This window comes from Petromyzon marinus, chromosome 55 (assembly GCF_048934315.1).
Source record: "Petromyzon marinus isolate PM22_M1 ecotype Great Lakes invasive population chromosome 55, UKy_Petmar_22M1.pri1.0, whole genome shotgun sequence".
Lineage (NCBI taxonomy): Eukaryota > Metazoa > Chordata > Hyperoartia > Petromyzontiformes > Petromyzontidae > Petromyzon > Petromyzon marinus.
The window spans coordinates 14,372,657-14,397,571 of NC_133721.1; the positions used below are offsets into that span (position 1 = coordinate 14,372,657).

At 45.6% G+C, this 24,915-nt stretch overlaps 1 protein-coding gene across 2 annotated transcripts in view; it reads left to right on the forward strand.

Moving 5' to 3' along the window:
* The first annotated feature begins 9,829 nt into the window (after positions 1-9,829).
* Positions 9,830-24,915, forward strand: part of LOC116954528 (long-chain-fatty-acid--CoA ligase 4-like) — a 99,668-nt gene continuing 84,582 nt past the window's right edge. For both annotated transcript variants that reach the window (XM_032975103.2, XM_032975102.2), the window contains exon 1: positions 9,830-10,059. The gene's annotated coding sequence lies outside the window, so the exon portion shown is untranslated. The remainder of the gene's footprint in view (positions 10,060-24,915) is intronic.

Sequence of the window (24,915 nt, forward strand, 5' to 3'; positions counted from 1 at the left end):
GTGGCCAGGTCGCTTCTGTAAAAGAGCCACGTAGCTCAGCGGTCCTTACCTGGTAGAATAAAAATGTTTTTACCTTCCATGCGTTGCAGATGATAGAGTAACAATGATGAGATGACTAACAGCACTCTGGGAGTAGCAGCAAAGCACGCGAACGAGACGGAGAGTAAACTCGTGAAATAAATGTTCAACTTTCCTGGAACGTGATCTCGTGATTATTATCGTAGAATTCACCAAGCTGCTTCTTCCGCCAAAACGCATCCGACGCGACCCCCCAGGGTCCTCAACCGGGGGACCGCGGACCTCTGGGAGCACCCACGTGTCAATGTCCCAGGGGGCACGTGAGGTGATTTATTAATGTGTGGCATTATATCACACGTGAGAGTCATTGGGAAATAATTATGTTTGATGAGTCTGCCTATGTAAAATAACTACGATGACATTTAAACCCATAACTACTATGATATAAAAGACCTTTATAAACTCATTGATCGTAAACAATGCGCATGACAAGATTAACGAGCGAGCGCGAGCTAATTACGTCACAAACATCGAGCGTCCGTTGAATTTTTGTTTATTCGCTTGCAGTTACTGGCCAGTTAGGATATCTCATAACAGGGACAATTATTTAAAATATCGATGTTCATTCTTCGTACATGCATTTCTCAGAACCACGTTGGGTCAGGCAGGGGGGTTACTACTCGGTTGAAACAAAATTCAACAAAGGGGTAACACAGTCGCCAAACCAAAAGGTTGAGCACCACTCCTCTCCCACGTAAACAAGAGCCCAACGCGCACTCAACAGAACGCGCCCATCGACACGCCGCGGAGCAGTGGTGGCTCACTGCCCCCACGTCTCTGCTGGGGCTTCCCGGCCTCTGGTCACAGAACTATTCCCGAGGTCCCTCCAGCCGGGCCGAGGCTGCGCGCTCCTCCTCGTCGTGGGCCCTGCTGGAACTCCGCTGCTACACGAAGCTGGCGTCGTCGGCGGTGCGGGGGATTCGCTCGCGGTGGCCCCCTTCTCCCTCCTGGCTCCAGGCCCTCCTCGTCCCTCTTTGTCTTCCCAATGCAATGATGCCTCGTTACTTTTCAGTCACCCAACTTTCTGTCGCCCCCCCAGCTACAACCAGGCCTATCCCAATCCTTCCTTACCAATCCCTGTTTTACTGCATCACAACTACACCACTTACAATAACCCAATTATTTATTTCGAATTATTGTCATACTATGTACGATAGTATAATTGCTGTAAAGCGCCTTTGTAAAGGCGCTATATAAATCTCATTAAGATAAGATTGCATATTCCTACGGCGGGAACAATCTCAAAAGGCCCGCCACAAGTACAACTTCCCACAAGCTGTTCACGGGAAGCTGTATGGTCAACCCACTGGCGGATAAGAGCCTGCTCATGCCGTGCGGGTCATAGGGGTTAACTTGACCATACTTAAATTTCGATTTAAAGCTTTCGTGACTGCAATGATTCATCTTCTTTGGTTCTTTCGGTAAAGTCACGTAGAATGAGAATAAAATAATAAATTGATAAAATAAAATAACAATAATATTCTCACGACGTTTCGGCCACAACACAAGCGGCCTTCATCAGGTGAAGGGAGCGAGACTGTCTGGTAGGACAGCGCTGTCCTACCAGACAGTCTCGCTCCCTTCACCTGATGAAGGCCGCTTGTGTTGTGGCCGAAACGTCGTGAGAATATTATTGTGTTATTTTATTTTATCAATTTATTATTTTATTCTCATTCTACGTGACTTTACCGAAAGAACCAAAGAAGTTGACCATACTTCCCCATTCTGGGCAGTGAAGGGTGGTGATAGCGGGGTTTTCCGCACCTCCGATTAGCACGGCTAGCTAGATACGGTGCACAGGAGGTTCACGGAGAGTGACATTTTTTTACGTCATTCAAACATTTTTTGTTATTTAGTGACCACACTTGTTGACAATCACGAAATTGGTCTAAGAAGATGAAACCTCATAAGACGACATTGTTTTGTATCTTCGAGGTGACAAGCCAGTGTCCTGTTCCTGGTAATGTACATCGTAGTTAAGTAGATGCAGGCTCTATCTCGCCTTAACAACAACCGGACAACTATATTCTTGGTTCTTTCGGTAAAGTCACGTTGAAGGGAAACAATAAAATAATAAAATATATATAAAATAATAAAATTCTCACGACGTTTCGACTGCAACACAAGCAGTCATCATCAGCCGTTGGTTTTCACACCTGATGATGACTGCTTGTGTTGCAGTCGAAACGTCGTGAGAATTTTATTGTTTTATATATTTTATTGTTTCCCTTCAACGTGACTTTACCGAAAGAACCAAGAATATGAATCACTGCAGTCACGAAAGCTTTAAATCAAAACCGGACAACTGTTCCACTGGTCAGATAAAATACAAGTATTTGCTTGGATAATCAATTTCATCATTTTAATAACACAATAATCGTTTATAATAAAATGTATTATAGTACATTTCTCATTTGATGTTTTTTTTTATACCACATTGTGGTTTAGTATAACGTATACAGTATCGTTGTATAGTTGGGTTGAGCTGGTTTTGGGTTGAGCTGGTCTTGGATTGAGCTGGTCTTGGGTTGAGCTGGTTTTAGGTTGAGCTGGTCTTGGATTGAGTTGGATTTTACTGGTAGGAAACGTAGTGGACTGGAAGCCCAACCGGGATTAATTCACAGGAGGCAGGGGATATTAATTGTGTATGTCTGTGGATGTCTGTCCACGTGTATCCGGACACCCGGATATATAACAAATGCGCTCCTAGTGGGCATTACTGGTAGGAAACGTAGTGGACTGGAAGCCCAACCGGGATTAATTCTCAAAGGAGGCAGGGGATTAATTGTGTATGTCTGTGGATGTCTGTCCACGTGTATCCGGATATAAAAAATGGGAGGGGTGGGGCTGTGTGGAGAGGGGAGGGTAGGGAGGGGCTGGGTGGGGAGGGTGGGGCTGGGTGGGGAAGGTGGGGCTGGGTGGGGGGTGGGAGGGGTGGGGCTGGGTGGGGAGGGGCTGGTCACCCCGTGGTGCCCTTATAAAACTCAACGTTTAACCTACTCACGCCGGCTTGTGCCCGCCCTCACAGTCGGGCATATTTGCGGAATACACCACACCGCTGTTGACCCTGGCCACTGACCGAGCAACCAACGTTCTTACCAACCCCCTCCGCAGGAATGTGTTAAGTTGAGCTGGTATTGGGTTGAGCTGGTTTTAGGTTGAGCTGGTCTTGGATTGAGTTGGATTTTAAGTTGAGCTGGTATTGGGTTGAGCTGGTTTTAGGTTGGGCTGGTTTTAGGTTTAGCTGGTCTTGGATTGAGCAGGTCATAAGTTGAGCTGGTTCTAAGTTGACCTGGTTTTGGGTTGAGCTGCTCTTGGGTTGAGCTGGTTTTAAGTTATGCTGGTTTAAAGTTAAGCTGGTCTTCCCAGCACGCGGGCCTCCACCGTTCAAGTTTAGAATTCGTCTGCCAGGCAATCATCGCCCACTTCCAGCAGGGGGCGATGATCTAAGTATAGCCACAAGGCGGCACACGTAAAGAAGGAACTCAACACATTTATCAATGGACAATGACTTTCCTTCAAAAACTCACATTCTTCACCGCACATGCAGCAATGAAGAATGTTAGTTGGTAATTTATGTCATTCCTAGTGACGATAGCAGATCTCGACATTGAGTTGCTGACCATATTGATGCCATGACAGTCACCTGCCCAGCTGCCCTCGAGTCGCCGTCTTTAAAGGGGCCGTGTGCGCCTCCTCCCAGCGGGTGGCGGCGTGGCCGAGTGGTTACTTCTGAATGTAACTTTGTGAACATGGATCCGGGTTCGCGCCCGCTTTTTTATCTCACATTGCGACATTGCGACAGCGTGAGAGGCGAGGCGTGAGGGGCGAGAGAGTCGGAGAGGCGCGCAAGAATTCCTCCCGGAGCCCGGGACGCGTTGCGGAGCGCAGTCCCCGTGCGGGAAGCTCCCCGCGCCACGCAACGCGGAGCCCCTGCGGCCACGAGAGGACGCGATTCTGCGAGGCAGCAGCTGGCGCCTCGGATGATTGGAATTGTGGATTCATGGGCGGGGTTTGCGGGGGGCGGGGTTTGCGGGGGAGGCGGGGTTTGCGGGGGGCGGGGTTTGCGGGGGGCGGGATTTGCGGGGGGCGGGGTTTGTGGGGTTTGCGGGGGGCGGGGTTTGCGGGGTTTGCGGGGGGCGGGGTTTGCGGGGGCGGGGTTTGCGGGGGCGGGGTTTGCGGGGGCGGGGTTGCGGGGGCGGGGTTTGCGGGGGGCGGGGTTTGCGGGGGCGGGGTTTGCGGGGGGCGGGGTTTGCGGGGGGCGGGGTTTTGCGGGGGGGCGGGATTTGCGGGGGGCGGGATTTGCGGGGGGCGGGGTTTGTGGGGTTTGCGGGGGGCGGGGTTTGCGGGGGGTGGGGTTTGTGGGGGGCGGGGTTTGCAGGGGGGGGGTTGCGGGGGCGGGGTTTGCGGGGGGCGGGGTTTGCGGGGGGCGGGGTTTGCGGGGGGCGGGGTTTTGCGGGGGGGCGGGATTTGCGGGGGGCGGGGTTTGTGGGGTTTGCGGGGGGCGGGGTTTGCGGGGGGTGGGGTTTGTGGGGGGCGGGGTTTGCGGGGGGCGGGGTTTGCGGGGGCGGGGTTTGCGGGGGGCGGGGTTTGCAGGGGGGGGGGTTGCGGGGGCGGGGTTTGCGGGGGGCGGGGTTTGCGGGGGGCGGGGGCAATGGCCCCGCCAAACTGGACACCTTTGTTGACTCATTTTCAGTACTAGATTTAAAGCTTTCGTGACTGCTAGGATCCATACTCTTTGGTTCTATTGGGTAAAGTCACACAGCTTAAATGTCGTGATCTAAGCGTGGCTTCTTCCACTCCAGCGCTGTCCTCCAGACAGGCTCGTCCCTTCACCTGATGAAGGCCGCTTGTGTTGTGGCCGAAACGTCGTGATTTTTTGTTATTTTATTTTCACCTACGTGACTTTACCCAATATGCTCCTTCCCAAGGCGATTCCGGTGGCGTGATGTTAACTTCCTCGCTTGGTATGCAGGAGATCGGGGATTCGACCCTGACTGACGCCTGTATATTTGGAGTTTCCATGTTCTCCCCGTGGTCGCGTGGATTTTTGTCCAGGTTCTCCGGATTTTCCCTCCACATTTAAAATCGTGCGTTTAGATTAATTGGATTATTTGACTGCCTTAGATTTCCACAGCCACTTCATTGAACTATTAATTGTGGCCAAGTCGCTTCTGAAAAATAATCTAATAGCTCAGTGGGCTTTAGGTTGAGCTGGTCTTGGGTTGAAGTGGTCTTGGGTTGAGCTGGTTTTAGGCTGAAGTGGTTTTAGGTTGAAGTGGTTTTAGGTTGAGCTGGTCTTGGGTTGAGCTGGTCTTGGGTTGAGGTGGTCTTGGGTTGAAGTGGTCTTGGGTTGAGGTGGTCTTGGGTTGAAGTGGTCTTGGGTTGAGGTGGTCTTGGGTTGAAGTGGTCTTGGGTTGAGCTGGTCTTGGCTTGAGCTGGTTTTAGGTTGAGCTGGTTTTAGGTTGAGCTGGTCTTGGGTTGAGCTGGTCTTGGGTTGAGGTGGTCTTGGGTTGAGCTGGTTTTAGGTTGAGGTGGTCTTGGGTTGAGCTGGTCTTGGGTTGAGGTGGTCTTGGGTTGAGCTGGTTTTAGGTTGAGCTGGTTTTAGGTTGAGCTGGTTTTAGGTTGAGGTGGTCTTGGGTTGAAGTGGTCTTGGGTTGAGGTGGTCTTGGGTTGAAGTGGTCTTGGGTTGAGCTGGTCTTGGCTTGAGCTGGTTTTAGGTTGAGCTGGTTTTAGGTTGAGGTGGTCTTGGGTTGAGCTGGTCTTGGGTTGAGCTGGTTTTAGGTTGAGGTGGTCTTGGGTTGAGCTGGTCTTGGGTTGAGGTGGTCTTGGGTTGAGCTGGTTTTAGGTTGAGGTGGTCTTGGCTTGAGCTGGTTTTAGGTTGAGCTGGTTTTAGGTTGAGCTGGTCTTGGCTTGAGCTGGTCTTAGGTTGAGCTGGTTTTAGGTTGAGCTGGTTTTAGGTTGAGGTGGTTTTAGGTGGAGGTGGTCTTGGGTTGAGCTGGTCTTAGGTTGAGCTGGTCTTGGGTTGAGCTGGTCTTGGGTTGAAGTGGCCTTGGGTTGAGCTGGTTTTAAGTTGAGCTGGTCTTGGGTTGAGCTGGTTTTAGGCTGAAGTGGTTTTAGGTTGAAGTGGTTTTAGGTTGAGGTGGTCTTGGGTTGAGCTGGTCTTGGGTTGAGCTGGTCTTGGGTTGAGCTGGTATAAGGTTGAGCTGGTTTTAAGTTGAGCTGGTTTTAGGTTGAGGTGGTCTTGGGTTGAGCTGGTCTTGGGTTGAGCTGGTCTTGGGTTGAGCTGGTATAAGGTTGAGCTGGTCTTGGGTTGAGCTGGTATAAGGTTGAGCTGGTTTTAGGTTGAGCTGGTTTTAGGTAGAGCTGGTTTTAGGTTGAGCTGGTTTTAGGTTGAGGTGGTCTGGGGTTGAGCTGGTTTTAGGTAGAGCTGGTTTTAGGTTGAGCTGGTTTTAGGTTGAGCTGGTCTTGGGTTAAGCTGGTCTTGGGTTGAGCTGGTCTTGGGTTGAGCTGGTCTTGGGTTGAGCTGGTCTTGGGTTGAGGTGGTCTTGGGTTGAGCTGGTTTTGGGTTGAGCTGGTCTTGGCTTGAGGTGGTCTTGGGTTGAGCTGGTTTTAGGTTGAGCTGGTCTTGGGTTGAGGTGGTCTTGGGTTGAGCTGGTTTTGGGTTTAGGCGGTCTTAAGTTGAGCTGGTTTTTAGGTTATGCTCGCAGCTGAGGAAGTTGAGAGTGCAGCCTTGAAGAAGGCAGCAGTGTCAGGAATTAAGGGAACCACTTCCCAGCACGCGGGACTCCACCGTTCAAGTTTAACGAGGTGAGAACCCAAGAAAGATTGACCTGAGCGCATTCGTTTCCCAGGCAATCATCGCCCATTACCAGCAGAGGGCGATGATAGCTGTATCGCCACGAAGCGGCACATACAGAAGAGGAAACTCAACACGTTTGTCAATAACGCCGGGGACTTGAAAGGACAAATATAGGGGGAACGTTCTGGGCACTGACCTTCCTTCAAAAACTCACATTCTTCATCGCACATGTAGCAATAAAGAATGTTGTTGATGTATTTATTATTTCTACTGACGATAGCAGACCTTGGCATTGAGCTGCTGACTATATTCTTTGGGTCTTTCGGTAAAGTCACGTAAATAGTAAATTGATAAAATAAAATAACACAATAATATTCTCACGACGTTTCGGCCACAACACAAGTGGCACTGTCCTACCAGACAGTCTCGTCCCTTCACGACGAGACTGTCTGGTATAAACGTCGTGAGAATATTAGTGTTATGTTATTTTATCAATTTATTATTTTATTCTCATTCTACGTGACTTTACCGAAAGAACCAAAGAAGATGAATCCTTGCAGTCACGAAAGCTTTAAATCGAAATTTCACGTAAATAGGTTCAAAGAAAATACAAATATATTGATGCCACGATGCGCAAGACCAAAACAACATCCATAGAGGGAATCACATTGCGACGGCGTGAGAAGCGTGAGAGGCGAGGCGTGAGGGGCGAGAGAGTCGGAGAGGCGCGCGAGAATTCCTCCCGGAGCCCGGGACGCGTTGCGGAGCGCAGTCCCCGTGCTGGAAGCTCCCCGCGCCACGCAACGCGGAGCCCCTGCGGCCACGAGAGGACGCGATTCTGCGAGGCGGCAGCTGGCGCCTCGCAAGATTGGAATTGCGGTGCAATTAATTATTTTGTGAATGTATTTTTTACGCGATTTCAAGATGATCCGCAGAAATATTTGCACGTTCATTTTATAGAGGCAGTTCGTAGGAGGTTTCTGTGAGTTTATGGATCTCTGTTAATATATGGATCTGCATGTGATATTTGTCTCTGGATTTATATGGATAATTTATTTAGTTCCATTTATTGGGTAGAGCCCTGTGAGCCATTCGGCTCTTGAATCGGGTGCAACCGCAAAACAACAAAAACATGAACAAGAAAACATCTTAAAGTAACTATGTGACTGTGCAAACAGAAAATCCAGGAAAAAACATCAAAATATTCCTGAAATAGCACCGTACACCAACGTTGTGTGCAAAAATCCCAGTGGGATGCAAGCCAAACAACAACAACAACCACAAGACAACTAAGATAAAGGCCATCAGTCTAACTCCGTACTACAATAAACAAAAACATGGCCAAACCAAAAAACTTTTCGAAATCACCAAAATAAAGCCACAAATGCAAAGTAATAGTGATCATAGGGACTGTGACCGAATTTTTTTTTACAATAAACTACATAAATAACATGTAACACCAAACCCTAGAGCCATAGTTGGCTGCATGAGTCACTCCACAACAACAGAAGCATCAGTCGGAGTATCACATTTTTATATGCACCTTTAAGATCAGCACACTAAATCAAAATACAGATAACACTTTGCAGCGGTCATCCAGAGCGAAACATTTTATTTTAGGCCACTGACTAGCAGTGGCAGCTAGGGGTGTACAACTCCTCTAGAGCAGTTTTGATTGAAGATCTCATAGGTAGTGATTCAAGTTGCAGTTTATTGGCAATAGCATTCCAGACCCTGGGGGCATCAATAGCAAAGGCCCTTCCTCCGGTTTTTGTACGGCAATAGGGAATGTGAAGCTGGTAAATGAGCGAAGACCTGAGGTCAAATTTGTTATTTGAAACAGAGATCCAGCAGGTAGTCTGTGGATTTTTTTGTAAGTTCATCGTGAATAAATAAGATCTGGTGCACAAACCGTCGAACATTAAGAGATGTTAAGGTTGACCCAATGTGGAGATCACAGTGGTGAGTCCTATATGGGCAGTTCAATGCAAATCTTAAGACCGAGTGATAGATGGAATCAAGCTTCTTCAGTACAGTACTTGGGGCTGATTTATACACGATATCACAGTAATCAAGTAGAGGCAGTATGGTAGCTTTTATCAATTCCAAACGGAACATATGGGGATAAACAGTGCTTGTGTCGATACAGAAAACCTATTTTTGTTTTTGTCTTTTTACCAATATAATCAATGTGATCTTCAAAATTCAGTTTTGAATTCAGGATGACCCCAATATACTTATAGATCTTGACTTGCTCTATTTGATAATTATTTACGGAATGTAATTGGGGAAAAATAACTTCCTGCTTTAGTCCCGGTGAGAAGCATAGCACCTTGGTTTTGGAGGTATTCAGGACTAGTTTAAGAGCAACTAGCTGATGTTGTAGTTTGTTGAAATCACCCTGGAGCTTAGCAATCACGTCATCCGGAGAGCGGCCAGCAGTAATCAGTATCGTGTCATCTGCAAAAAGATTTATCCTGGAATGATCCAGGTCAGTGCCCAAGTCATTGACATAAAGAGAGAACGTGCCAATTCGTCACTAGTACAGCACACCGGTGTGTTGGAGAGCCAAGCCACAACATTTACAATCTGAGTACGACGTTTCGCCAGTGATTACAACTAACTTCATCAGGCAACAGCCAGATTTCTCTACAAATCTGGCTGTCGCCTGATGAAGCTAGGTGGACTTCTCCACAACAAATCGTTTAATTGAACAGTGATCAGTATATCGCTCACCACAAAACGTTAGTCGTGAGCGGGGATTGAACTAAGGTTCAATAGTGGACGAGCGCAGTGCGTTCGTCACTGCGCCACCGCTCGCCTCCTACCCCACCTCCCTTAGCAACATGGCCGCCCTTGTACCAGCAGCACGCGGGTGACGTCGCCACCGCAGTGCAATCCGCCTATGGCCGTCAGCAAGCGCGTGTCGACCAATCGCGTGGCGGTATGGCGGTGACATCACGTGGGGGGGGGGCCGGGGGGTGCGACGCCTGCAAGGGGAGTGACGCGGGTTCGAATCCAGCGCTTGGAATAAATAAAATAAAACATTTTTTTTACGAATTCAAAGCACAAATTCATTATTTGATCCATAACCACAACAGCGGAAAACGTACGGCATTCGTCAACACCGCCGGCTATTGCGACGTTCGCGTGAGGCGAGCGCTCGTCCGACCGCCAAGGTGGGCTGGGTCCTTATTGTCGCGATGCACGCCGCGCCTGCCTTTCGCGATGCGGCGAATGTATGGGGGGCGGCTTGGTTGAAATGCAATAGTTTATACCGTGTGTAACCTACACGTCTTCTACATTATACATTCACGCAATTGCGGTGAATTCTTTGCCGCCGCAGCGAATGAATCGTAACGGGGTGTTGTCACGGTGCCGCTGTCTGTCCGTGTCTATAATGATGCTAACGATGAGGCAAGGCAGGCAGGCAGGCCTACTTGTCTGTGCGTGCGACCTTAGAATTATTGAGGGGATTTCACTGCCTGCGCGAATGGGGCTTCCTCAGATGTCGAATTATCTAATTCATTAATGACCCAGAGTACAGTACGGGATTCTATACAGCCCTTTGTCCAAGTAAAGCCATTGGCGGGTAAATGTGTAATCTGTCCAGACGATGCGTCGTCCATCGGGGTTGTATCGACCATACTTCACCCTGGTTCAATTCGGGGTTAAGGGAAAAGGCCCAGGGCCGGTTGAGGTAATTGCCACTGATGTTCGCTTTCTCCGTGGTCTGGGAATACAACTCAGGTCGCCGACTTTGCAGAGCTGCTGTGTGTTGGTTCAAGCTCGCCGCAGACTCGCCGGTCTCCTCATTGTGTTGCGGTTTTTTTTTTGAAAGCCGCTGACGCAGATTTTGAACGACTTACAGAAATGTCGGGAGATGCCCGGTGACGGCGGCTGCGTTTGTTTCTGCTGAGAATTCCAAACGTTTCTTACGCCGCTTCTACATACAGTATTTAATTTCCACAGCTATCTAACAATGTACTGTATGTGCAACTTGAGATTTCTCATAAGGCTTTCACAACGTTTCTCGTGCCCTATTACGTTTACATTCCTTAAATTACATTTGCTATTTACTGTTTCTAAAGGACCTTTGGTAAACATGCGATTTCGTGTTGGGCTTCCGCAGATTTATCTCGCTTTGAATGATACACGACATGGTTCTAACGTAGATTACCAATGGCTATTCCTCAGACGTCTATAGAGGCCTTCCGTAGACATTTGGCGTCTCCCTTGGGGTCTTCCGCAGATTTTTCTCTCATTGAACGACAACAAATGGAAGAGCGTTGCACTACGGTACACTACGTCAGGTATAACAAAGGTAACCACGGACGCTATGCAGTCTTGACATTGTGTTCCATTCCAACTGCGAGGTCTTGATGCGTTGCCATTCATTGTGACATACAGTAGCACATCAGTGCTCGCCCCTTTGGGGTTTCCGGCCCCTGTCATGGAAATGTGGAATTTCCGTCATCTCCAGCTCCATCAAAAGAGGCGAGCATTGCCAAATGTTTGGTTTCAGACAGGGAGGCGCGTTGACTATTAGCAGCACATAGAGGTTGCTGGGTTGCACCTCCCGATTAGCACGGTTGCCTGTGCGAAAGTATTTCCTTGGTTCTTTCGGTAAAGGCACCACGTAGAAGGGAAACAATAAAATAATAAAAATATAAAACAATAAAATGCTCACGACGTTTCGACTGCAACACAAGCAATCATCATCAGTTGTGAAAACCACAGCAAGAAAATTGGAAAAAAGTGGCGTTTTTTTTACTTTAGCACCACGGAGAGAGCGATTTGGCAGTTATTCAGATGGACGAGTCCATCTATTTTGATTTAAAGCTTTCGTGACTGCAGTAATTCATATTCTTAGTTCTTTCGGTAAAGTCACGTTGAAGGGAAACAATAAAAGAATAATATATAAAACAATAAAACTTCTCACGACGTTTCGACCATGACACAAACGGTCGTCATCAGGTGTGTCGGTTTGCATTAATTTATTGATGACGACCGTTTGTGTTATGGTCGAAACGTCGTGAGAATTTTTATTGTTTTATATATTTTATTATTTTATTGTTTCCCTTCAACGTGACTTTACCGAAAGAACTAAGAATATGAGTCCATCTATGTTCGGAAAAGAGGAGGGGGGAGACGAAAATAATGGATGCGGTCTGAAAGCCACCGTAAGCGTGAACAATCCATTTAGACCCGAAATGGTTTATTAAATCCTTCCAATGATTGCTAAGCCAGAATCCATCTTATCTGTTGAAATTGTCTCTGTGTTTGTATATGTCAATCATTGGAAGGAATTGATCAACCATTTCGGGTCTTAATTGATTGTTTACGCTTACGGTGCCTTTCAGACCGCATCCATTATTTTCGTCCCCCTCCCTCCTCTTTTCCGAACATAGATGGACTCGTCCATCTGAATAACTGCCAAATCGCTCTCCGTGGTGCTAACGTTAAAAATAACCGCCACTTTTTAAAAAAATTCTTGCTGTGGTTTTCACACCTGATGATGATTGCTTGTGTTGCAGTCTAAACGTCGTGAGAATTGTATTGTTTAATATTTTTATTATTTTATTGTTTCCCTTCTACGTGACTTTACCGAAAGAACCAAGAATATGAATCCCTGTAGTCACGAAAGCTTTAAATCTAAATTTGTGCAAAAGTAGTTCAACATACGTACGTACAGAGAAGGATAATGCCTTCTACCAAGCCAGCAGTGCTGAGAATCCTTGGTTTAAATGCAGGTTTCATTCACCGATGGTTAAATGTGCTTTTTAAGTGTGGCGAGTTGATGGCCTGTGCCTGGGTCACCGTTGAACTGCATAAGAAAACCAGAGAATACAAATTTGGTATTGTAAATTTGGCTGAATTCCATCTCGGATAATTAAGCGGTTCGATTTGAGTTTAATGCCTAAAACTATTTTATTCAGTGCATACAAAAGGTGTGCCCCGAGTGAGAATAGAGCCGTTTTTTATGGTTGGAAATAGTTCTGACAGCATTATCTGGCGCTATCTTCTGACACAAGGTGGTGCACTGCTTTCCGTTAGAGTTAAAACGAGGGGAAACTTGATCTCATGCCGATGACACAATTGGAATATATTTTTTAAAGTATTAACAGCCCGTGAACACAAATTATGCAGACATAGACTTTTTAGGCAGGTGAAAGTCCACTGATACTCAACTTTGGTTGCAATATTTGCAGTAAATATAATAAGCAGCATCGACTCATAGGTGTGAATATGCATGCAGTGCAATTGCCGAAACTTAGTCACTTATGAATAAACACGTCAAAGTGACTTTTGTCATGCAAGGGAAAGGTTTCCACATTGCTGTGTTCCTCTGTCCATCGGTAGAGCGGACGGGAGGGTGTTTCGTAAACTACTTTCATCAACAGGATAATTGGGATCCGCGTCTTTTTGTAAGTGTAGTTTGTAAATTGACATTAAATAAAGTGATTTTTTTCTCGAAGAAATCATCACGCGATCCTATCTGGGTGAGAGCTGCATTTGTTTGAACATGTCTCGTTTTTTGCGGTGCAGTGTATTTTCATTGTTGTGCTTGTGTTGCTGTTAGGGAAAGATTTCACCGGAGTTTAATATTGCAAAACAAAATCTGCTAGTTTCTTCATTCAGACCGAAGGAAGCATTCCTCATTCAGTGTTTATGAAGAGAAAAACGTTAATTTGTTGTATGTCTTAAATGTGTTGTACTATGATGTGCAATGTAATTTCTTGTAATAGTTAAATTCGGTTAAATAGACGCATTCTCATACAAGGGTTCTTATTCCAATCTACTTATCCTGTGAATTTTGAAAGTCACCTTACCCCAGTGAGAACGCATTGTTCAGTAATAAACACATTTTGTGGGAGTAGAATAATTCAAACACACACCGATCATTTTAAAAACATTCACAGTGACGTAGAGACGACTGTCTAAACATGGGCGCTAATCCACACACAGGCTGATTTTATATCCTTCACTGTTAGTCCGCCATAACCAGAACTCATCTTATTGCCAATCGTACCACAGAGGAGGGAGGTTTTGTTCCAAGCAGGTTAAATTAGACTCTCTGGTCGATAACGTCAGAAGTCACGTCTGTCTCGCTTTCAGCCATGGCCTGGGTAATCAGGAAATGGGCGTAGCAGCCGTGGGTGTCAGGAGTGCGCCTCATCTGGGCGACAGAGAGGTGGGAGGAGATTGAGTGAATAATTAGTTGGAGACACCATGGGACCCTGATACAAAATATATTTTACGACTTGTTTCCAAATGAGGTCTTTAATTTGCATGTGAACAGTTACCCTTTATAATACATCTCGTTATTTATATTCATGGTAACTGTAAGTTATCCATTAGAATATATTATAATACTTTTTTATATATTCTCATGGGTAACTGAAAAATCCTTTAAAAGTAAAAAACTCATTTCTATTACAAGTGAAAGTAAGAGTGAAGTTTGGGGCGGTGACATGGCTCAGTGGTAGCCGCTTGTTGTTGAGGTTAATGGCTTGAACCAAGCGGATTTATTAATCATACAATAATGCGGCAGCTGCTTCATTGTGGGAATTAAATATCCTATTACGGCGTTTGTAAGAATAAGCCATTGTGTGCTGGCATCATGGTCCAAATTTCAAAAATTACTATTGGAATATATGTAGCAATCATTGCCCCCAATTACAAAACCTTGGCAGGACGCTCTTGAAAACGAGTCATGGGACATAGTGAAGTTTTTTCTGGGTAAAAAAGTGGAGTAATGATGAAAAAACTCCAAAGACACATTGCATCCCTGGTAATCATATTGAAGAGAGACCCATGATGTGCAGCGTTCCATCCTTGGGTTCTTGATACTCCCTTATTGAGCTGGAAACTCCAAATGGAGAAATTGACCTCACATTGCAGGCACTTCCCTTCTTAAAGGTAACGCATTGAAAGGTAAGTGCAACAGTCATTTAGTTACCCTTGAAGTGCTCACCGAGTCTACGATCTCTTTGTCAGCAGAGTTGCCTGGAATGTTTGACCAGTTCCTTGTAGCAGGCAGCTGAAGTAGCTGAAGCAAATCCATGGGTACCAGGGTCAAGTGAAAGTCAGGGTGTCTCCCTGCTCAATCAATGAGGCAATTTTCTCTCATGGTAGTTCTGAGCCAGTGGTGGAAATTCCACAGTCCTATGGCAGACATCAGTCCAATGGACAATCACAGTTGACTTCCACTAAGTAGCAGTGTTTTTATTAATCCCAAGAGGATAATGATTGTGCAAAAGCCTTATATTTCAGGATTGAACATTCCACATTCTCTTTGCCATGCCATTTATTGTTAATCCACATCAACAATAGATCGAGTTTCTGCTTGTTAATAACTATACAGTTCTGCTTGATGGTTTGCAATTAAGTTATTTGGCATGTGGTTAGAAACTGGGGTACCCAGACATAATCCATGTATATAAATGAATAACATTCAAATTGGGCAAGGACAGGTCAGCAGCCTACTTGCAGGTGGGTGTGTTGAGCACGTGAGGATCACACTGAGATCCATCAATCAATCCCCTATCCAAAGTGCCGCATCGCAGGCATACAGTGAGGGAAAAAAGTATTTGATCCCTTGCCGATTTTGTACGTTTGCCCACTGACAAAGAAATGATCAGTCTATAATTTTAATGGTAGGTTTATTTGAACAGTGAGAGACAGAATAACAAGAAAATCCAGAAAAGCGCATGTCAAAAATGTTATAAATTGATTTGTATTTTAATGAGGGAAATAAGTATTTGACCCCTCAGCAAAACATGACTTAGTACTTGGTGGCAAAACCCTTGTTGGCAATCACAGAGGTCAGACGTTTCTTGTAGTTGGCCACCAGGTTTGCACACATCTCAGGAGGGATTTTGTCCCACTCCTCTTTGCAGATCTTCTCCAAGTCATTAAGGTTTTGAGGCTGACGTTTGGCAACTCGAACCTTCAGCTCCCTCCACAGATTTTCTATGGGATTAAGGTCTGGAGACTGGCTAGGCCACTCCAGGACCTTAATGTGCTTCTTCTTGAGCCACTCCTTTGTTGCCTTGGCCGTGTGTTTTGGGTCATTGTCATGCTGGAATACCCATCCACGACCCATTTTCAATGCCCTGGCTGAGGGAAGGAGGTTCTCACCCAAGATTTGACGGTACATGGCCCCGTCCATCGTCCCTTTGATGCGGTGAAGTTGTCCTGTCCCCTTTGCAGAAAAACACCCCCAAAGGATAATGTTTCCACCTCCATGTTTGACGGTGGGGATGGTGTTCTTGGGGTTATAGGCAGCATTCCTCCTCCAAACACAGCGAGTTGAGTTGATGCCACAGAGCTCCATTTTGGTCTCATCTGACCACAACACTATCACCCAGTTGTCCTCTGAATCATTCAGATGTTCATTGGCAAACTTCAGACGGGCATGTATATGTGCTTTCTTGAGCAGGGGGACCTTGCGGGCGCTGCAGGATTCCAGTCCTTCACGGCGTAGTGTGTTACCAATTGTTTTCTTGGTGACTGTGGTCCCAGCTGCCTTGAGATCATTGACAAGATGCTCCCGTGTAGTTCTGGGCTGATTCCTCACTGTTTTCATGATCATTGCAACTCCATGAGGTGAGATCTTGCATGGAGCCCCAGGCCGAGGGAGATTGACAGTTCTTTTGTGTTTCTTCCATTTGCGAATACTCGCACCAACTGTTGTCACCTTCTCACCAAGCTGCTTGGCAATGGGCTGGTAGCCCATTCCAGCCTTGTGTAGGTCTACAATCTTGTCCCTGACATCTTTGGAGAGCTCTTTGGTCTTGGCCATTGTGAATAGTTTGGAATCTGATTGATTGATTGCTTCTGTGGACAGGTGTCTTTTATACAGGTAACAAGTTGAGATTAGGAGCACTCCCTTTGAGTGTGCTCCTAATCTCAGCTCGTTACCTTTATAAAAGACACCTGGGAGCCAGAAATCTTTCTGATTGAGAGGGGGTCAAATACTTATTTCCCTCATTAAAATGCAAATAAATTTATAACATTTTTGACATGGGTTTTTCTGGATTTTCGTGTTGTTATTCTGTCTCTCACTGTTCAAATAAACCTACCATTAAAATTATAGACTGATCATTTCTTTGTCAGTGGGCAAACATACAAAATCAGCAGGGGATCAAATACTTTTTTCCCTCACTGTATGCCACCACTGGGTCTTGAGGTCCAGGGCTTTCTTGCACACTCATGACGGGTTACCATGGCTCTGCATGGCTGTACGTACGTGTGTATGCGTGTGTGTGTGTCTTATGGATTTGCATGGTTGTACGTATGCGTGTGTGTTTTACTATGAGTTTTAATTCGTGATATCGTGATAGCAGGCACTGTGTTCGTGTATGGGTTGCCTAGTACAGTATTTGTTACAGTAAAACCTCTGTAAACAAGCCTTAAGTCAGAAATTTGGGCAATACAGAAAGGTGGGCAAATAAATAAACTCCACTTTGTGGTTTACCCAGAAAACCTCCCTGAGTCTCAACAACATTTTCAGGAGGGTCCTGCCAAGTTTTTGAGTGCCGCAGTGGCTAGGAGATGTTAACTCCCTCGCCTGGTATGCAGGAGGTCGTGGGTTCGATCCCGACCCTGACGCCTGCTGCTGTATGTTTGGAGTTTTCATGTTATCCCCGTGGTCGTGTGGATTTTTTTCTGGGCCCTCTGGTTTTTCCCTCCACATTTAGAAACATGCGTTTAGAGTATTTGGCTGCTATAAATTTGCACATGATAAGCTACTTCGTTGAGCTATCATTTGTGGTCAGGTCGCTTCTGAAAAAGAGCCATGTAGTTGACAAGTGGGTAAAAAATTGCTTTTGCTTTTGAGTAATATAGTTTTAGTTTTTACAGTCGGTGGTAATGTTGATATGTGTAATCCTAATTGAGTCATTTGCAAGTATTTTTTTCAGCATCGGAATGTTTGACCGATACCAGTTACTGTACGTTGTATGTTTTTTATGGTCTATACATAAATAGATAAAACCTCTGACTAGAAAACGGTTTGCTTGTCAATTAAGCTGCGTACATTAGGAAAAGGCCTTATGTGCACTAGCAATTATAACATGTTGATGTGCTATACTTATCCATTGTATGGAATTCGGCTGTGCACATGAACACCATCCACTCTCATTATTAACGTGCTTTGTTCGGGCTTCCTCGCTCTCATGCTGTCTCTATTGTGCTCTTCCCTGTTTTGTACATTTATTTCGCATATCTACGGTACCGTCTTCTTAAAAATACCTCTGCAAGCCCGTAAGAGTCAGCCTCTGATTCTGGGGTTTCAACCTTTGCCTGTTTATTGGGTATTAAGAAGCAGGCTTCCACCTCTGCTTCATGTGGCGTGGATTAAATTGTGATAATGTTTAAAGCATTAATACATACAGTGAGGGAAAAAAGTATTTGATCCCCTGCTGATTTTGTACGTTTGCCCACTAACAAAGAAATGATCAGTCTATGATTTTAATGGTAGGTTTATTTGAACAGTGAGAGACAGAATATCAACAAAAAAATCCAGAAAAACGCATGTCAAAAATGTTATAAATTGATTTGCATTTTAATGAGGGAAATAAGTATTTGACCCCCTCTCAATCAGAAAGATTTATGGCTCCCAGGTGTCTTTTATACAGGTAACGAGCTGAGATTAGGAGCACACTCTTAAAGGGAGTGCTCCTAATCTCAACTTGTTACCTCTATAAAAGACACCTGTCCACAGAAGCAATCAATCAGATTCCAAACTCTCCACCATGGCCAAGACCAAAGAGCTGTCCAAGGATGTCAGGGACAAGATTGTAGACCTACACAAGGCTGGAATGGGCTACAAGACCATTGCCAAGCAGCTTGGTGAGAAGGTGACAACAGTTGGTGCGAGTATTCGCAAATGGAAGAAACACAAAAGAACTGTCAGTCTCCCTCGGCCTGGGGCTCCATGCAAGATCTCACCTCGTGGAGTTGCAATGATCATGAGAACAGTGAGGAAGCAGCCCAGAACTACACGGGAGGATCTTGTCAATGATCTCAAGGCATCTGGGACCATAGTCACCAAGAAAACAATTGGTAACACACTACGCCACGAAGGACTGAAATCCTGCAGCGCCCGCAAGGTCCCCCTGCTCAAGAAAGCACATATACATGGCCGTCTGAAGTTTGCCAGTGAACATCTGAATGATTCAGAGGACAACTGGGTGAAAGTGTTGTGATCAGATGAGACAAAAATGGAGCTCTTTGGCATCAACTCAACTCGCCGTGTTTGGAGGAGGAATGCTGCCTATGACCCCAAGAACACCATCCCCACCGTCAAACATGGAGGTGGAAACATGCTTTGGGGGTGTTTTTCTGCTAAGGGGACAGGACAACTTCACCGCATCAAAGGGACGATGGACGGGGCCATGTGCCGTCACATCTTGGGTGAGAACCTCCTTCCCTCAGCCAGCGCATTGAAAATGGGTCGTGGATGGGTATTCCAGCATGATAATGACCCAAAACACACGGCCAAGGCAACAAAGGAGTGGCTCAAGAAGAAGCACATTAAGGTCCTGGAGTGGCCTAGCTAGTCTCCAGACCTTAATCCCATAGAAAATCTGTGGAGGGAACTGAAGGTTCGAGTTGCCAAACGTCAGCCTCGAAGCCTTGATGACTTGGAGAAGATTTGCAAAGAGGAGTGGGACAAAATCCCTCCTGAGATGTGTGCAAACCTGGTGGCCAATTACAATAAACGTCTGACCTCTGTGATTGCCAACAAGGGTTTTGCCACCAAGTACTAAGTCATGTTTTGCAGAGGGGTCAAATACTTATTTCCCTCATTAAAATGCCAATAAATTTATAACATTTTTGACATGCGTTTTTCTGGATTTTTTTGTTGTTATTCTGTCTCTCACTGTTCAAATAAACCTACCATTAAAATTATAGACTGATCATTTCTTTGTCAGTGGGCAAACGTACAAAATCAGCAGGGGATCAAATACTTTTTTCCCTCACTGTATTTCATCGCGTTATGAAGTGTTGATTACATTCTCTGCATAGTAAGTATAAGCAAATGTAATTAGGTTATTAATTAACTTTAATTTCATCATACACTAATGGATTATTATCAGTTTACCGGATATCCCCTACAACCGGAAAGGCTGTCCCCCCCAATTAGTCTGGCTTCGAGAGGTTCCACTGTGTGCATGTGGCACGTGCGTGGAATGGTGGAAGAGGAGCGCAGGCGACCGAGGCCACTTTGCAGTGGCACCTGAAGGTCGGCGACCAAGGGGAAGGGGAGACCTAGAGCCAGATTTTAAATTTCACCAGGTAAGGCCGACTGAGCTATACAGTAAAACCTTGGATTGCGAGTAACTTGGCCTGCGAGTGTTTTGCAAGACGAGCAACATTTTTTAAATAAATTTTAATTTGATTAACGAGCGAGGTCTTGCAATACGAGTAGTACGTATACGCTTTGTCTGCCGAGCGTCACGTGATCACAACTGATATACGAGTGCTTTGATATACGAGTGCTTTGGATTACAAACACATTTCCGGAACGAATTATGCTCGCAATCCAAGGTTTTACTGTATACCTCTTTTTCAGAAGCGACCTGGCCACAAATGATATCTCGACGAAAGTGGCGAATCACATGAAAATTCATAGCGGACAAATAATCTAAAAGCGTGTCGATTCTTAATATGGAGGGAACAATCAGAGGATCCAGAGAAAAATCCACATGACTACGGGGACAGAGGCATGTAAACTCTAAACATACAACAGGCCGCAGGGTCGGGATCGAACCCATGACCTGTATACCAGGCAAGGTAGTTAATCTCTCGCCACCTTGGCACCCCAGATCTTGGAGGTTGGATGTTGGCTATGCAATGCTTGCAGGATCTGGCAGAATAAAAGAAGCAATGGCGAGTTGCTCTGACATCCAGTACAATTGGCTATATGAACCTGTTGATGTTGTTGATTTAACACTGCATTGGTGAGTACTCTGCATTCAGCTGTATGTAGTCCAAAGGTCAATTTGTGTGGGGTTCTGTAGCAAGTTCCTGGGCACTAATCTCTGTTAATCTCACCCTGGCCAATGCAGCTCATGAGAACCCATTAATGCCTCTTCGCATTCCAGTGTGGGTATGTTCTGCATGCGATGTTCACGTCCTAAACTCCGTTCATGTTTTTGAGCATCGGTACCAAAACTATTAAATTGATGATGTGGATTAATCGATTACAAATCGGCAGCCGTTTCAAAATGGAAATCCGACCTCTAAAACGCAGGAAGCTCACTGCAGCACCGCTGCTAGCGTGACGGTGTGATGTTGAGTTACGACGACAATGATGTCAATTACCGCCTGTCCCAACCTCAGGTCTCGCTAATGAATTTTAATGGATTAATTCAAGCAATAATCAATGTATGGATTCATACATTGACTCCGCAATGTGAATCCTTGCATCTTGATTTCCAAATTACTGTGGTTTTGTACCTGTAGAAATTAATCTTGGCTGAGACAACAGGACTGGCTGCAGCACAAGTCACTGGAAACGGTGCAGTGTGCCAGCTGTGGCGTCCTAGGTCATCGGCTGACATGCTTGTCATCGCAGATCATCGTGCGTACTGTACCCCCATGGCACTCTTGGCACTTGCACCTATTGATTGTATGGGCAATCCAACTGAGCGGAGCGAGTGTGACGCGCTGCTTGGATTTCACTGACCTGACTCGCTGTAAGCCCCACGCGTCCGAATTAACCTTCACGGTAGCGGGCTGGGTCGGCATGGGGACACGCGGAGGACACTTTGGGTGGCCGCTGTTAAGAGCCGCTCAGTCACGACTGGGTGAATTCCGTTACTGGGGAGAGCGGGCTAAATGGTCGTGTTTTATTTTTTGGCAGGGGTGACCCGCGTTCGTAAACATCGTTCCATGTTATTTTTAAATCAAACTCGTGAGCATTTGTTTAAATTATCGTGTTTATTTTAGGCAGTTTGGAATAGCCTTGCCGAAGCCATGCAACTGACCCAGTGTAGCCGTTCGGAAGTTGGATGCCTGAAACGGCTGCCCTGGTTTATGTCAGCGTGGATTTATGAGACAAAATCCAACACCTGACCGGGAGTGGACCTAACCTAACCTGGCAAGCCATAGAGATACAAATATGTATTATTCTGTGCTGTGGAAGATAATGATTGATAAAATAAAAAATCATGAACATAGACAAAACTAGAAAATAAACTTTTAATTTTACAAGGCCGAGCCCACTGAGCTACATAGCTCTTTTTCAGAAGCGACGTGACCACAAATGATAGTTCAACGAAGTGGCTTATCACGTGGAAATTTATAGCAGCCAAATACGTAGTGTCTTATCACATTTATATTGCTACTGTACCCGTGAATTGATTCCTTCATCCACGTTGAGGACTCGGTCGACCAGACTGACTCTCTCCATCCGCACTGTATTCGACCACCACCACGGCAGATCACAACACCTCTCTCTGCTTCTTCCTTCAAACTGCTCAACTTTTCTGGAATTCCCTCTGATAGTCTCTCTTCCCCAAGTTCTTATAACCTCGCCGAATTCAAGAAACAAATGGACTCTTTGTTTATCACACCTTCATATTCTTTGTTCTTTCGGTAAAGTCACGAAACGTCGTGAGAATTTTTATTGTTTTATATATATTTTATTATTTTATTGTTTCCCTTCAACGTGACTTTACCGAAAGAACTAAGAATATGAATTACCAGTCACGAAAGCTTTAAATCAAAATTTATCACACCTTCGTCCATGCTGTTTGTTGCTGGCTGCTTGGCATTGTTTGGGCCTTTGCTCAGCAATTGTAATTGAAATGAAAAGCACCCATGCAATGGTGGAAGGGGCTGTGGTGGCAATAGAGACCACGGTGCTGGGACTCTTAAGGTGCACCTCCAATTTTTGAGGGCGCTGTAATACGATAAAAGCGGACTGAAATAAAAGCGGCGCTTAGCCAATCAAAGAAAATGAAACGAGGGGGGCGTGCCACTTATACATGACGTGACCAGCTGGATCCAGGAAATAATCGTTTGCATTAATTACATGTTATTGATTCTGCTCATTGATTTGCCAGTGGAGTTTGAAAAATGTAAATGATAAAATATTATTTATATAGCTTTTTAATTAAAATCTCAATTTTGTGCAGCTATTTCCAGCACGCTTCACGCCGCTTCCCGATCTTGCTCTTAAACAATAATTTTGTGAAGTTTAGCTCGGTTAACGGTGGGTTTCAAGTTGAAATAAAAGTGGACATTTTCAAGATGGTAGCCCCAATTTGATGGTGCAGAATCGGTGTTTTGGATGACAATTCTTCTTCTTGCATGCGTTTGCCCCACTCGTGGGGTGTGCTGTCCTTGCCATCCTTCTCCACACGGCCCTGTCCTGCGCCATCTCTCTTACCGCTCCTCGGGCCACTATGTCCGATCACACCACATTGCCCCACTTTTTCTGCCTTCCTCTTGATCTCTTTCCTTCCACTTGCATTACTTGCACTTTCTGACCCACATAATTTTGTTTCTGTCTCTCCACATGACTGAACCACAACAGCCTTTTCTCTCTCATCTTCTCTGTGATTTCTACCACCTTGAGTCTTCCTCTCACTTCATTTCTCACCGTCCTTCCTTGTTGAACCCACCATCCACCGCCACATCCTCATCTCAGTAACTGACATTGCTTGGTCCTCCCTTTTTCTTGTGCCCCAGCGTTCGGCCACCTTACAACAGCACCGGCCTCACCACCGTCTTGTACACTTTTTCCTGCAACCAAATTTGGACCCTCTTATCGCACACCACACCAGACATCTCTCGCCATTTCAGCCATCCAGCCCTTGTCCTTGTTCTCATCTCTCCTTCTCGTGATCCATCAGCACCACATCGTTCCACTCAGGTACTTAAACTCGTTCGTCTTCATTAACTGGTCACTTTCAATTGGCAATCCTCCTTCTGCATTATTTCCACTGAAATTTGCCACCATACACTCAGTCGTTGTTCGACTGATCCTCAACCCTTCAATATTTTGCACCCAAACCTTCAAATCATATTCAACTACGCCTCTTCTTTTAATGCATAGCACAATGTCGTCTGCAAGCAGCATACACCAGGAGGGCTCCCTCTCAATATCTCTCGTAAGTGTGTCCAGCACCAGGATGAAAAGGAAGGGGCTCAGGGTGGAACCTTGCTTCATTCCTGCTTTGACTTGAAAGCTCTCTGACACCCCACAGCTGCTTCGCACATGCACTTTCCCTCCTTCATACATATCCTGGATCAGCTGGACATATACCTCACGAATACCTATTCTTCTCATACACCACCAGATGAGCTCTCTAAGCACCCTGTCATACGCTCTCTCTAGATCAATAAGCACCATATGCAAGTCCCGTTTCTTCTCTCTGAACTTCTCCATCAATATTCTCAGTGCATAGATCGCAACCATTGTTGACCTTCCCCGTCTGAATCCAAACGGACTCTTTCCAATATTCACCAGCTTCCTCAGTCTCCTTTCTATGATCCTTTCCCATAATTTAATGATGTGACTCATCATTGCTATTCCTCTGTAGTTCCCACACTCTTGTACATCACCTTTCCCGTTAGAGATGGGAACCAATGTACTCTCTCTCCATGCATCCGGTATTTTCTTCTCCATCCAGATTTTTCCAAACAGCCCCATCAGTATTTCAACACCCTTCTCTCCCATTAATTTAAACACATCAATTGGAATCTCATCTGGCCCCACTGCCTTTTGATGTTTCCTACTCCCCAGAGCATCCACTACCTCTTCTCTGGTTATAGTATCTGCATCTACTTCTATTCTTTGATGTTTCTCAACCATTTGGCGTCTTGGGTTTTCCACATTCAGCAACTTCTCAAAGTACTCTTTCCATCTTTCTCTAACCTTTATCTCATCCAAGATTGTTCATCCTTCACTGTTCTTAACGAGATTCACATGGTCGATGTCGCTGGTATTTCTCTCTCTGACTCTTGCCAAACAGTACACCATTTTTTTGCCGCCTTTGCTGTCAAGCTTCTGG